Source organism: Panthera tigris, chromosome B3 (genome assembly GCF_018350195.1).
Source record: "Panthera tigris isolate Pti1 chromosome B3, P.tigris_Pti1_mat1.1, whole genome shotgun sequence".
Taxonomy (NCBI): Eukaryota; Metazoa; Chordata; class Mammalia; order Carnivora; family Felidae; genus Panthera; species Panthera tigris.
Window position 1 is genome coordinate 110568104 of NC_056665.1, and position 12272 is coordinate 110580375.

General features: G+C 39.2%; 1 protein-coding gene across 1 annotated transcript in view; it reads right to left on the minus strand.

Moving 5' to 3' along the window:
• The window catches only part of SPTB (spectrin beta, erythrocytic), a 149812-nt gene extending 140296 nt beyond the window's left edge, over positions 1-9516 (minus strand). The window contains exon 1 of the mRNA XM_042989898.1: positions 9496-9516. The gene's annotated coding sequence lies outside the window, so the exon portion shown is untranslated. The remainder of the gene's footprint in view (positions 1-9495) is intronic.
• Between the last annotated feature and the right edge of the window lie 2756 nt (positions 9517-12272).

Sequence of the window (12272 nt, forward strand, 5' to 3'; positions counted from 1 at the left end):
CCAATTAAAAAAAAAAAACTTTGACTTATAAAATAACCTTCTGCAAATGGATTAGCTAATGCTAATTATTATATTAGCATTAGCTAATTATTATATACATTATTATAAACATTTATTAAGCATTAGCTAATTATTATATACATTATTATAAACATTTAATAATATATAAATTATTATAAACATTTATTAAGAGCTTATGTACAAAAATCTTTAAGCATTACATACATGTTAGGTTAAACAACAAGAAGTTCCTGTCTTCTAGCTACTTATAATCCAACATATAATGTCATTATAGCCGTGTAAAGGACATGCAGTTGCTACACTGAAAAATAAAAACATTCGCATCTTCATAGGAAGGGGTAAGGACATGTTGAGAGGTGGTAGGCAAAAGCAGAGTTTCTTAAGAGTCCATGACTTCTTTTCAATATAGTCAGGGAATTTTTAAAAATGTATTGAATGCCCTCAATACAAGGTATACTACTATGCCCCAAAGGGGATTAAAGATGAGGACTAAGGGGCACCTGGGTGGCTCAGTGGATTGAGGGTTTGACTTTAGCTCAGGTTGTGATCTCACAGCTCATGAGTCTAAGCCACACATCGAGCTTATTGCTCTCTGCTGTCAGAGCAGAGCCCTCTTCAGACCTTCTGTCCCCTCTCTCTGCCCCTCCCCTGCTCACGCTCTCTCTCAAAAATAAACATTAAAAAAAATAATAAATGAGGACCATAAAGTCTTTGTTTTCAAACTGTTTTCACTCCAATAGGGTAGAGATAGCACACAAAGGACTCTAATATAGTGGATTTGGCAAATGCCATGTAAAAATTACAAACAAAATATTTGGGGGAAGGGTTCAGACAGCAAGATCATATTTAACAGCATGTGAAAATGACTCCCATACCTTCTTCTACCTTCCTTTATATGTGAATCCCTTGTTGTTTTCACAGGGAAATTTCATGTGGCCACTCCAGATAGAAGGACCAAGTGATGGTCTCTTTTTCATGCCCGTAAATCAGTTTGAATACAAGGGAATTGTGAGAATTAAGACAGAAAGCGTAAGCCAAAGCTATATTGTGGCCGGCTTTCAAAAGCCAAAGTGAGGAGCCTGTACCTAATTCAGTTCACAATGGGAATTTGTCGAAGGCTTTTAAGTAAGGCAAGATAGGATCAGAACTGTGCTTTGGGAAAATTAATCTGGTGGCAGTGTGTCGGATAGCTGGAGTGGAGAGAGACGGGAGACAGGCTATTACTGTAGTCAGAATAAGAAGTAATTGGGGCCTGAACTAGAATGGTGGTCAAGGAAGTGGAAAGCAGGATGGATGTCAGGCTGGAACATCTGTAGGCCACCAAAGGTTTTTTTTTTAACTGGGGGGTTAATAGGGAGATTAGAGAACCCTAAAAAAAAAAAGTCAGTATTTTAGAGATGTCCTCTCCTAATCAAAATGTCTGTCCCAGCTATAAATGCATATAGTTTCTGCCTGAAACAAAAGGGTCCCCAGCTATGTGGAAGAGATTAGGTGTATTTTTTTTTTCAACGTTTTTTATTTATTTTTGGGACAGAGAGAGACAGAGCATGAACGGGGGAGGGGCAGAGAGAGAGGGAGACACAGAATCGGAAACAGGCTCCAGGCTCCGAGCCATCAGCCCAGAGCCTGACGCGGGGCTCGAACTCACGGACCGCGAGATCGTGACCTGGCTGAAGTCGGACGCTTAACCGACTGCGCCACCCAGGCGCCCCGAGATTAGGTGTATTTTAATCACCTGTTGATGACTAACTGTTGAATCCTTTATCAGTTATTTTCCTGTCTATATTTTCTTCCTCCTTTGTTCTAGTAAGCCTCTTGCTTGGAATTCAGAAAAAGAAAGGTACTATGAGCAATTTGAAAAATCAAGATTTATTTTAAGCAAATAAAGTGCCATCTATCTACAGTCTAACACAGAATATAAATTCTTTATTATATCCTTTAAAAAAAATTCTTCCTTAATGCTGGATATTCCTTGACTTTCATCATATTTTTCCCTTCCCTTTACTGACAAATTTCTTATAAGATCAATCTTCATTCATTATATCCCTTGAATCACAATCTTTCATCCCTTAACTCCTATAATATAGAGCCCACGTCTACAACTACATAAAATCGTACCTTCCAAAGAACCCATGTCACCATCAAAAGCTATGAATTTTTTCAGTTTTAGTCCTCCTTGACTGCTTTCCAAGATTTGGCTCCGCAGATCAACTTCTCAAGCTTGAAACTTTCTTTTCCTTTGATTCTCTTGATTATACACTGTCTGCCCTATCTCCCTTCACCTCTGGAATCTCTCTTTTGCTATCTTTGCAAATTGTATTCCTTCCTACTTTACAAAATGCAATTGCAACCTAAGCCATAATTGTGGGTTATCTGCTATTTATGATCTTATGGTATTTATGATCATTTAGTACTGCACAGAATTCCTAAATCTACATCTCTAGCCATTACCACCTGTCTCAGCTCCAATTTAATATTTCCTTTTGTACATTTCCAAATGATGTCTCAAATCCATCATGTCTGGAGGAGAGTTCATCTATCCCCCCCAAAGCTAACTTCTCTCAACTCCTCCACATTTATCAAAGATACCATCATTTTCTTTGGTACTCAGTTTCTAAATCTCAAGTCATTCTTAATTGTTCCCTCTCCTCACATAGTTAGCCAGTTACCCACTATCAGTCCTGGCTTTGCAAACTCTCTCTAGTCTGTCTCTTCATATCCTTTACTACTGCCTCTACTGTAGACTCTTATCACCTCTCTCTTGGGTATTTTCAACACTTTTAGAACTAGTTCTTCTCCCTTCCTCTTTCTTCTCCTTTCCATACATTGAATACTTTAGTTGGGAATATTAATTTTCCAAAACCATTTTGTTGTAAGTATCATTGTCTGCTCAAAACTCTTCAGTTACCTTCAAATCCACTATGGGATAAAGTTTAAACATCTTATTCTGGTATTTGATAGCCTCCAATATCCGTTCCATGCTTGCTTCGATTCTCACATAAATCCTCTCCACAAATTCTCTTCTCCGGCTAAAGTGTTCTTCCCATTGCTCCCCAAATATGACACACTTAGAGCCAACAGTTACACAGTCCAGAGGGCACCATTCACAGAGAACATGACATGGACAGGGTGCCCTGGAGTTGTGCTATGGCTGTCTTTTTTCCCGCATCCATTTTGGTCTTTTTGTTCTTGATATTCTCCTGTAGAATGCCTCCGTCCTACCTCTTCCTTCAAGACCCAGCTCAAGTTCTACCAGCTCCATGAACTCCCTACCACCTATCCTAGCCATTGATAAAAACTCTCTCCCCTTAATTCCTAGACCACAGGTCTGTATATAAGTTGAACATATAATTTATCATCCAAACTATGATGTTTGAGAGTTACAGGGGGCATAAGTACATTGGAACAAGGTATAAACTGGTACTATCTAGGACAAACTGGAGTCTATAATCACTACCTATATATTACTCGTTTGACATCCAGTATGTGTTATGTGGTAGCTTTCGTTTGTTAAATGTATTTAAATGTACATGCTTTATCTTCTCAACACAGTAATTCCTCTGAGAACAAATCATGCCTTCTCCCTCTTTGTTCACCAGGTGCCTGGCCAGTGTCCTGCACATAATAGACACTAAAAATTATTTATTCATCATGATGATATTTTTACTGTTATGTAGAAATGAAACGTAGGTTAGGAGTAAACTTCCAAGAGCAGTAAACTCACCCAATTGTCATTGTGGCAGGAAGACAACATTTTCTATGTCCCTAGAAAGAGATATTGTTATCCCACAATCTCCTCAAGTTTTTGGTGAGGGCTGGGTCACAGTCTCTGGCACATGGCTCTGCCTCGTTACTTATTAATGTCCTCGCTCTCTATCTTGACAGCATAGCGTTGCTCTGCTACGACACCGCACAGAAGAAAGCTGACAACCCAACCAGAGGGTTTATGTAACTCACATCAAAATAAAATTACATCTTCAAAAATGCTGCTGTGACTAAGTAACCTGAAACCAAATATTTGGAAGTTTTGATTTGCTTGACTTATTTTGCTTAATTAACATCTGGCCCCAGCTTAGCATTATCCCTGCTAAACTACCAGTAACCAAAGGAGAAGGAAGAAAGCCTAAAAACAGAAAAAGACAGCAAACAGTCATGATAACTTAGGCTCCAAAAATAAACTAGAACACAAACCAAAAAATGAAAGACATGTGGGAAAGAAAGAATTAGGACAGAATCATCTCTTGGGAGTAAATACTTAACAGAGAGCCATGCTACCAAAGAGCACCAAGTCAAAATCAAATGGGGGGATGAGTGGATGTGGGAAAGCTCCTGGTAGGAAAACTGGTTTGTTCAAACTGCTAATGGGGTAGGCCTTCCTAAAACTCCTTCTACCAAGCTGGTGACTAGAGTTAAGCAGCAGTCATCTATTTTTACACGGAATGATATAAGGAAATTTGCCTTTGAACTACTTGTCGAAAATTTGGCTCTCAGACAGAGTTCATCTATAAACCTTTGGCCTGATGTTTTTGCTTAAGCAAGTCTCTCAGCAGTCTGTGAGCCCCTCATGACATCAGCCGTCTTAATAAACACAAAACCCTATCTAGAGATTTTCTAAATATTCTCCCAAGTTTGATAAAGAACTCCTTAGAAAAAATGACTTCCAAACATTCCCAGAGATGCCTTTCTTCCTTCTGCTTGAGATCTTTTTATACCTATGCCTCTCTGGGATAATTTTTTTAATGTTTATTTATTTTTTGAGAAAGAGAGAGAGAGAGAGCATAAGCAGGGGAGGGGCAGAGAGAGAGAGGGAGACACAGAATCAGAAGCAGGCTCCAGGCTCCTAGCTGTCAGTACAGAGCCTGATGCGGGGCTTGAACTCAAAAACCGTGAGATCATGACCTGAGCCAAAGTCGGGTGCTTAACTGACTGAGCCACCCAAATGCCCCTGGGATAGTTGAATATATGACCTCTTAGAGTTCCCAAACCTTTCATTTGGTTCTTTATATCTTAACTAAAGTCACCATCTGCTTTGGAAATGTAAGCCAGGAATTGGCAACTAATGGTAGATGTGCCCACTGAAGTATATTTTTTATCCCCTTTGTCCGATCATTCTGCTTCCTTTTCCCTTTATCTCTCATTCCCTTCTTTCTGCTTGTGATTTTATTTTGTTCTCTCTCCCAACTCCATCTTTTGTCATATATATTTAGGCTCCTTGGTGGCAGGCAGGGCCAAATGCTGTTGATTTAAGCACTGATCTTAGATGCATAGGTGTATATTAGATAACTTCTTGAGAGTTCTTCTACTTCTGAGATCCTCTGGGGCTGCAGTTATTTACCACACCTTGATCATCAAACACTTACGCTTATATTTTTATTAGATTCTCTGGACTCAATTTCATTAACATAGCTAACATTTATGGCATATTTAACAGATATCAGATCCTATGCTAAGTGGATTATGCCCTTTAATTCTCACAGCAACTCAGTGAGGTAGATGTATTCCCACTTTGCAAATGAAGGAAAAGGCATAGAGAAGCTAAATAACTTGCCCAATATGTCACAGCTAATAAGTGACAAAGATGGGATGTGAATCCACATCTATAGGTCTCCACACAACCACTGTGGTGGAAAATGTGATGCTGATATATAGTAGGAAGAAGACTGAGCAATTTTTTAGCTCATTACATGGTAACTGCTACCAGGGCTGGGTATGATTATGAAGTCAGCCTCCTGGACATAAGGGTTAAAACTTTATCCTTCTCATGAAAAGACTGGACATTACTTAGCTCTATGCTACCTACTCTACCCGCCAGCCTTCCAAACTTGTTTCCGTGTGTCTTTGTACTTTTGCCCACATTTTATCCCTGTTTAGGGAATACCCTTCCAAATATTCTCTAATGTCCATCAATTCTTAAAGTCTGCTGAAATGTCAACTCTTTTGGAAAATCTTTGCTGAGATCTCTCCAACATCCTTTCTCCAACCTTTTGTAGGCTGGAGGCCTGCCCTTTCTCTGGGTCCCAATAGCATCCCTAAACATAATTATTATATTATGTTGTGATCACTGGTTTTTCTTTCCCCTGTATTGTAAGCAACTCGAAGGCAGGCATGGATGGGTACTCAAAACATTGTATGGATTGAATCAAATGGAATTCCTGAGCTATATTTACATTTGGGGCACTATTTTAAATTCTGTAATGAAAGGCATCTCAAGTGTTAACTGAGTTGGAGCAGACTAAAAAACCAAACTGGTAGAAGAGTCATCTATCCCACTTGAATCCAAATTAACAAATCATTATAGATTCAATCAATCTATGAAAGAAAAAGACAAAGCAGTGTATAGAACCAATTGAAGTTAGGAAGTTGTTGCTAAACTTCCAGGAATAAGGTGATAAACTGAACTCTTAGGTTTACAGATCATTTCCTGGAGAGCAGTAAGGTGTTAAATTGAATGACATTAGGGTACTTGTTCTTGCTGAGTCATCCACACCTCAGGTAGAATCTTCCTTTTGGTGGGCACAGCATGAAGACATGACTAAGCAATAAATTATTCATGCATAAAGAAGAAGATACTTGGCTTAAAACAATTTTTTAAACCAAAACTCTTCTCCTAAAAAACTTTTTTTTTTTGTTTTGTTTTCCTTCTCAAATATTAAAACCCTTGAAAGCAACGACCTGGGGTGAATAGTTCATGGAAATGGTGTATGGAATTAGGGGTAGTGTGGAGGGATGAGTGAAACTGCATGTTCAGCTTTTGGAATCAATCACAATCATTACTAGCAGCCACTATGTGTCGAACATAATGTTAGAAGCTGGGAAACAAGCATCATGTTAAAGGAGTTTGCATTCAAATAGTGACTACTTTCCACAATAGGGGAATGAATACAGTGTTATTACAGGAGGTTCAAGTAGGAAATTAATATTTGGTGTTCATGGAAGCAGGGATATTGGAACCATGTCTGAGAGACTGAATATGATCTCAACAGGCAGAGAATGGGCCATTCTGGGCAGATGGAACAGCACACAAAAAGCTAGAAAGAAAACTTGGAAGAACTTGGTGAGATTAGGGCCATGAGTAGTTTGGTGAGGCTGCAAATAGATAATGTGTGATTACAAGGAAAAGTAGCAGAAGGAGAGATGGGAGCAGCAAGACACAAGATGAGACAAGTATACTGGAGCCATATTTTAAAAGGCTTTGAATGCTGTAGTAAGGAGCTTGTTTTTCCTGAAGGCAATATGGAAACATGGAGTTTTTTTTTTCTTTTTAAAGTTTATTTATTTATTTTGAGAGACACAGAGACAGTTTGAGTCGAGGAGTGGGAGAGAGAGAGAGAGAGAGAGAGAGAGAGAATCCCAAGCAGGCTCCTCACTGCCAGTGCAGAACCTGATGAGGGGCTCAAACCCATGAAACTGCAAGATCAGGACCTACCTGAGCTGAAACCGAGAGTCAGAGGCCTAACCGACTGAGCCACCCCAGTGCCCCCATCATGGAGCTATTAAAGCAGTGACATAGAGGTGCCTGGGTGACTCAGCCAGTGAAGCATCTGACTTTGGCTCAAGTCATGATCTTGCCCTTTGTGGATTTGAGCCCCACATCGGGCTCTGTGCTGGCAGCTCAGAGCCTGGAGCCTGCTTCCAATTCTGTGTGTCCCTCTCTGTCTGCCCCTCCCCTGCTCACATTCTGTCTGTCTGTCTCTCTCAAAAATAAAAAAAAAATTTTAAAAATAATAAATAAAGCAGTGACATAAGGCGATGCATTATAACTGTTGCATTCTTGGCACTGTCTTCTGTAGTTGTTTTATAATATGCTTCAGTTTTCTCAAACTTTGGTGTGGACTTTCTCCTTAGTTCTCAAAGAAGATGTTGTCAAGAGAAAGAAGTACAAGGAACCAGAAGAAGGACTGGGAACCTGTAATTCGGTAGGAGCCCAAAGTAGGGCTTCCTGCCTCTTTGTGCCTTTGGGGAACTTCCAAGTCTACTTCCTAGAAGCACCTGGCTTCTCTCTCTCCCTCATGGTTTCCCTCCCTAACACAACTCTTCCCCAACAGTGTTGTCCCTACCACAGCATGCTCACTCAGTCTTTTCAAATGCACAAAGCCACCTTATACAAATTAAGGAACACAGTCTCCTATTATCCAATTCAGCTAGACACAGCTTCCCACCTGAGGCAGGCTGTTAGCCATTGTTACCAACCCCCTTTTCCTAATTTATTACCCTCCCTTCTACCACCTCATGCTTATAGCCAGAATTATTTTTCTTAGCATCCTTGAGTTATATGCATATACCCCTATATCTAAAACATTTGTGTATTATTTTTTAAACCAACCCTGAGAGGTAGGTGTATTTATTATTGTCATTATTTTACAGAGGAGAAAGTTGAAGCACAGCTAGTAAGTGACTTGCTTATGGTCCTCCTCCTGTTATTACGATACAATTAGGGGGAGCGCCTGGGTGGCTTATTCGGTTAAGCATCTGACTTCACGTCATGATCTCACAGTTTGTGAGTTCGAGCCCCGTGCCAGCTCTGCGCTGGCAGCTCAGAGCCTGGAGCCTGCTTCTCATTCTGTGTCTCCCTCTCCGGCTCTCTGCCCCTCCCCCGCTCAAGAGACTCTTGTCTCTTTCTCTCTCAATAATAAACATTAAAATTTTTTTTAAAAATTAAAAATTTTAACTTTAAATCACCATACTATTTCCCAAATACTCCTTGCAGCTTCTATGTACCCTTTCTCCATTCTAAGTCAAAAGTACTCTTTTCAAAACCACCCAAGCTTCTTGATTCCTATGGATTTTGTGCCTGAATTTCCTTGAAGTAAACCCTCCCTCTGCTGGCCATTCTCCAGGACAAAACAGGAGCTTTTTGACTCCATTTCCTCACTCCACTGGCTTCTCTGAAAATTCCAACCTCCTTCACCTCTCAGAGTTGATATAGGTGACAGAGAACAAAATTCTGCTCTGAGTTTTACTATATTATCCTTAGGGCACACATTAGAAATGGAATAAAATAAAATAAAAGCATATCTAAAACACAGTTATATTTTGATTATTAGATCTATCCCAATCCATGTAAGATTTGAAGGATGATATTTCCCCAAAGAAAATCATAGATTTTGACATATGTTAGGAAAACTGTATGTGGAAATAGTCATCTGTATATGAAAAGAGAGTGGGGAGCGCTGGAGGAAACAAAGTCAAGGGCAACAGTAGCAATTCCCTTGTCTTAAAGTATAATGTGTTTGGAAACTGGAGTTTATAATCGGAATAATCATGAGAACTCCAAATAAAAGAAAGTCCAAAGAAAGACCGGCTCTGAGCTTTTAGGAGCTTTGTTATACCTGACCCCAGCCAGAACAGACTCACCTGGGTTCACAGTGGTAAGCCAGAATTGCTGCTAATTCGTTTACCCCAGGCAGGTGACCCCAGGTAAAGACAAACCACCCCTATTTCACACTTCCCTTGAGATAATGGAATCACATATACCTTCACCAAGCAGATGAACTTCTCTTTAGAGATGAGCTTCTCTCCATCTGTGAAATTGGGCTGGCAGCGGTACCATAAGGGCTCCGGGGTGCTTCTTATTCCTTTAAACAAAGGATGAAAATGATAGGTATGCTCAGCACTGCATCCTTCTGGCCTCTTGGCTTCAGGCATCATAAAAGGCAAAAGAAAAAAAGGTACTAGAAAGAGGGTGTTAAAGAAGATTCAAATTGCACTCTTAAGGGAAAACTTTAATCTTGCCCCAGGGAGGTAGTTTAGCATTTGTAACTGAACGATTTTAACATCTAGAGTTTCTTAAATGGATTCTTTTTACCAAGAAATAACCTCATGCATAAACTGTAACACATGGGCATACTTAATATATGTTATTGACATCATATGTTTACTAATGGTTCCTATGGGTACTGTCCCAGAGAAAATTCTATTAGATGGTAATCTTTAAACAATTCCTGCAAACTTTGTTTTAAATAATTACCTATAAGAGAAAAGAAAATAGACTTTTTTGGTAATTTTTTTTTTTTTTTGCTTATTTTACTTATTTTACACCACTGCTTGGTCATTCTTTTCCAGTGCTAATATCCTTCTTTGTAGCCTCTATTTTCCTTTCTTCTACCTGTCAACCTTGGAAAACTTAGTATTCCTTTAAGGAATAATCATGCTTTAATTTCTGGTGCTGCAGACTTCTTCCCATCTCATTTGCTGCCTTTCCGCCCTGGATACAGTTAGATTTGAATAGAGGACTTCATTGGGTGGATAGCCATCAGCTCTTCAAAGTTTACACCTAAGAAGATGACCTTTTTATTCACTTGCTCATTTTAATAACAAGATGCCATCTCACTCTGGGAAGTTAAAAAAAAAACAAAACTGGTAAATATGTAGATTGTTTTCCATGCCAAAGAACTAACTGTTTGAAATCTTTGACTAAAGTGTAATTTTTTATTTATTTGATTTTTAAAATCATTATTGTTCTCTATTAGTGATGAGGCAGAAAGCTATACATCTCCCCCTTGTGGTTTCTGTTAGTGTATGCCTTTCCTTGTCCAATCTCTTCCAGTTCCAATCATTTCCAATAAAATACTGTTAAAATGATCTTCCAAAACCACGACTCTGATATCACTCTCCTGCTCAAATGCCCAGTGGCTCACTATCACCTGCAAGATAAAATCCAAACTTCTTGGCATGGTCCACTTGAAATTCCTATACTAAAATTCTCTGCTTTTTGAAATCCTATACATTCTTCAGGGCCCAAATTCCTCATTCCCAATCCCTACCTAGAAGAAGTCTCTCCATTTTGTGCTCTTAAATCACAATCTGCCAGTAATTGTAGGTATTTATGCTCATCTTATCTCTCCCACTCTATCGTGAGTCTCTGGAGAACAGGAAGGGACAATGTCTTTTTCATCTTCCTGTTGTCCACACAATTCCTTGAAGTCGAAGTCCTCAACAAATGTCTATAGAATTGAATAAAATACAGTGGTTAGTAAGATTAAAAGTCAGCATTAGGCTTTAAAAACAGAGGACACATTTAAAAATGTTTCAAGAGGGACACCTGGGTGACTCAGTTGGTTAAGCGTCTGGCTCTTGGTTTGCCTCAGGTCATGATCCCAGAGTCATGGGATCAGGGATCAAGACCCCCAAGGGGCTCTGTGCTGAGCATGGAGTCTGCTTAAGATTCTCTCTCTCTCTCTCTCTGTTCCTGTACCCTGCTGTCTCTAAAAAAATAAAAATAAGTAACAAAGTGTTCCATTAAAAAAAAGAATTCTCTCTTTCCCTCTCTTCCCCGCTTATACACTCTGTCTCTAAAAAAAACTTTTAAAAAGAGAGAGAATTGTATAGACCAGCCCTGTCAAGCAGAAATATAATTACAAGCTACCAGTGTTAATTAAAAATTTTCTGGTAGCCAGATTTAAAACACAGATGATATTAACTTTAATAATATGTTTTTATTTAGTGCAATTATTTTAACATGTAATCAATATAAAAATTACTGATGACATATTTTACATTTTTTTTCATACTGTCTTCTAAGTCTAGTTTGTCGAATGTACTTACAATACATCTCAGATCAAATTTGCCACATGTATAAGTGCTTTATAGCCACATGTAGCTACTACCTACTGTATTAAAAAGAAGTTGAGTCCAGGGTAGGAACTAAGTCCGAGTCCTGGGCGACTACCAGCAGCTTTGTTACCACAGATAAGACCTTTAAGCACTTATTTCCTTGTTTCCTCATCTGAAAAGGGGAGACACATTTTTTTTTTTTTTTACCATTCTTATAGGATTGTAAAGGCATAAAATTAGAAACTGAAATGATGACACTTTGAAAGGTTGAAAATGTCATACAGATGGAAGGCATTGCAATTATTCCAAGAATAGAGTGAACTTTGAAATGGTTATTAATCTCTTCTTTAAAGAACCTGGATCCCAAGAGCGCCTGGGTGACCCAGTCAGTTGAGCATCTGAGTCTTGATTTCATCTCAGGTGTTGATCTTAGGGTTGGTGGGTTGGAGCCCCACATCAGGCTCTGCTCTGGCTGCCAGGCCTGCTTCTCTCTGCGCCCCCCCCCCCCCAAATAAATAAATAAACTTAAAAAAACAAAAAAGAACCTGGATCCCAGAGTCTCATATGCTCCCTGATTTCCTCACTGACTTGACTGCGATAGGCAGGGTTAAGGAAGGAGGCTGATGCTCCCATCAAATATCTCTATTGGTGTAGCTGGGTATGATGACAGGTTGTTCAGAAGCACAAAGACAGATTTT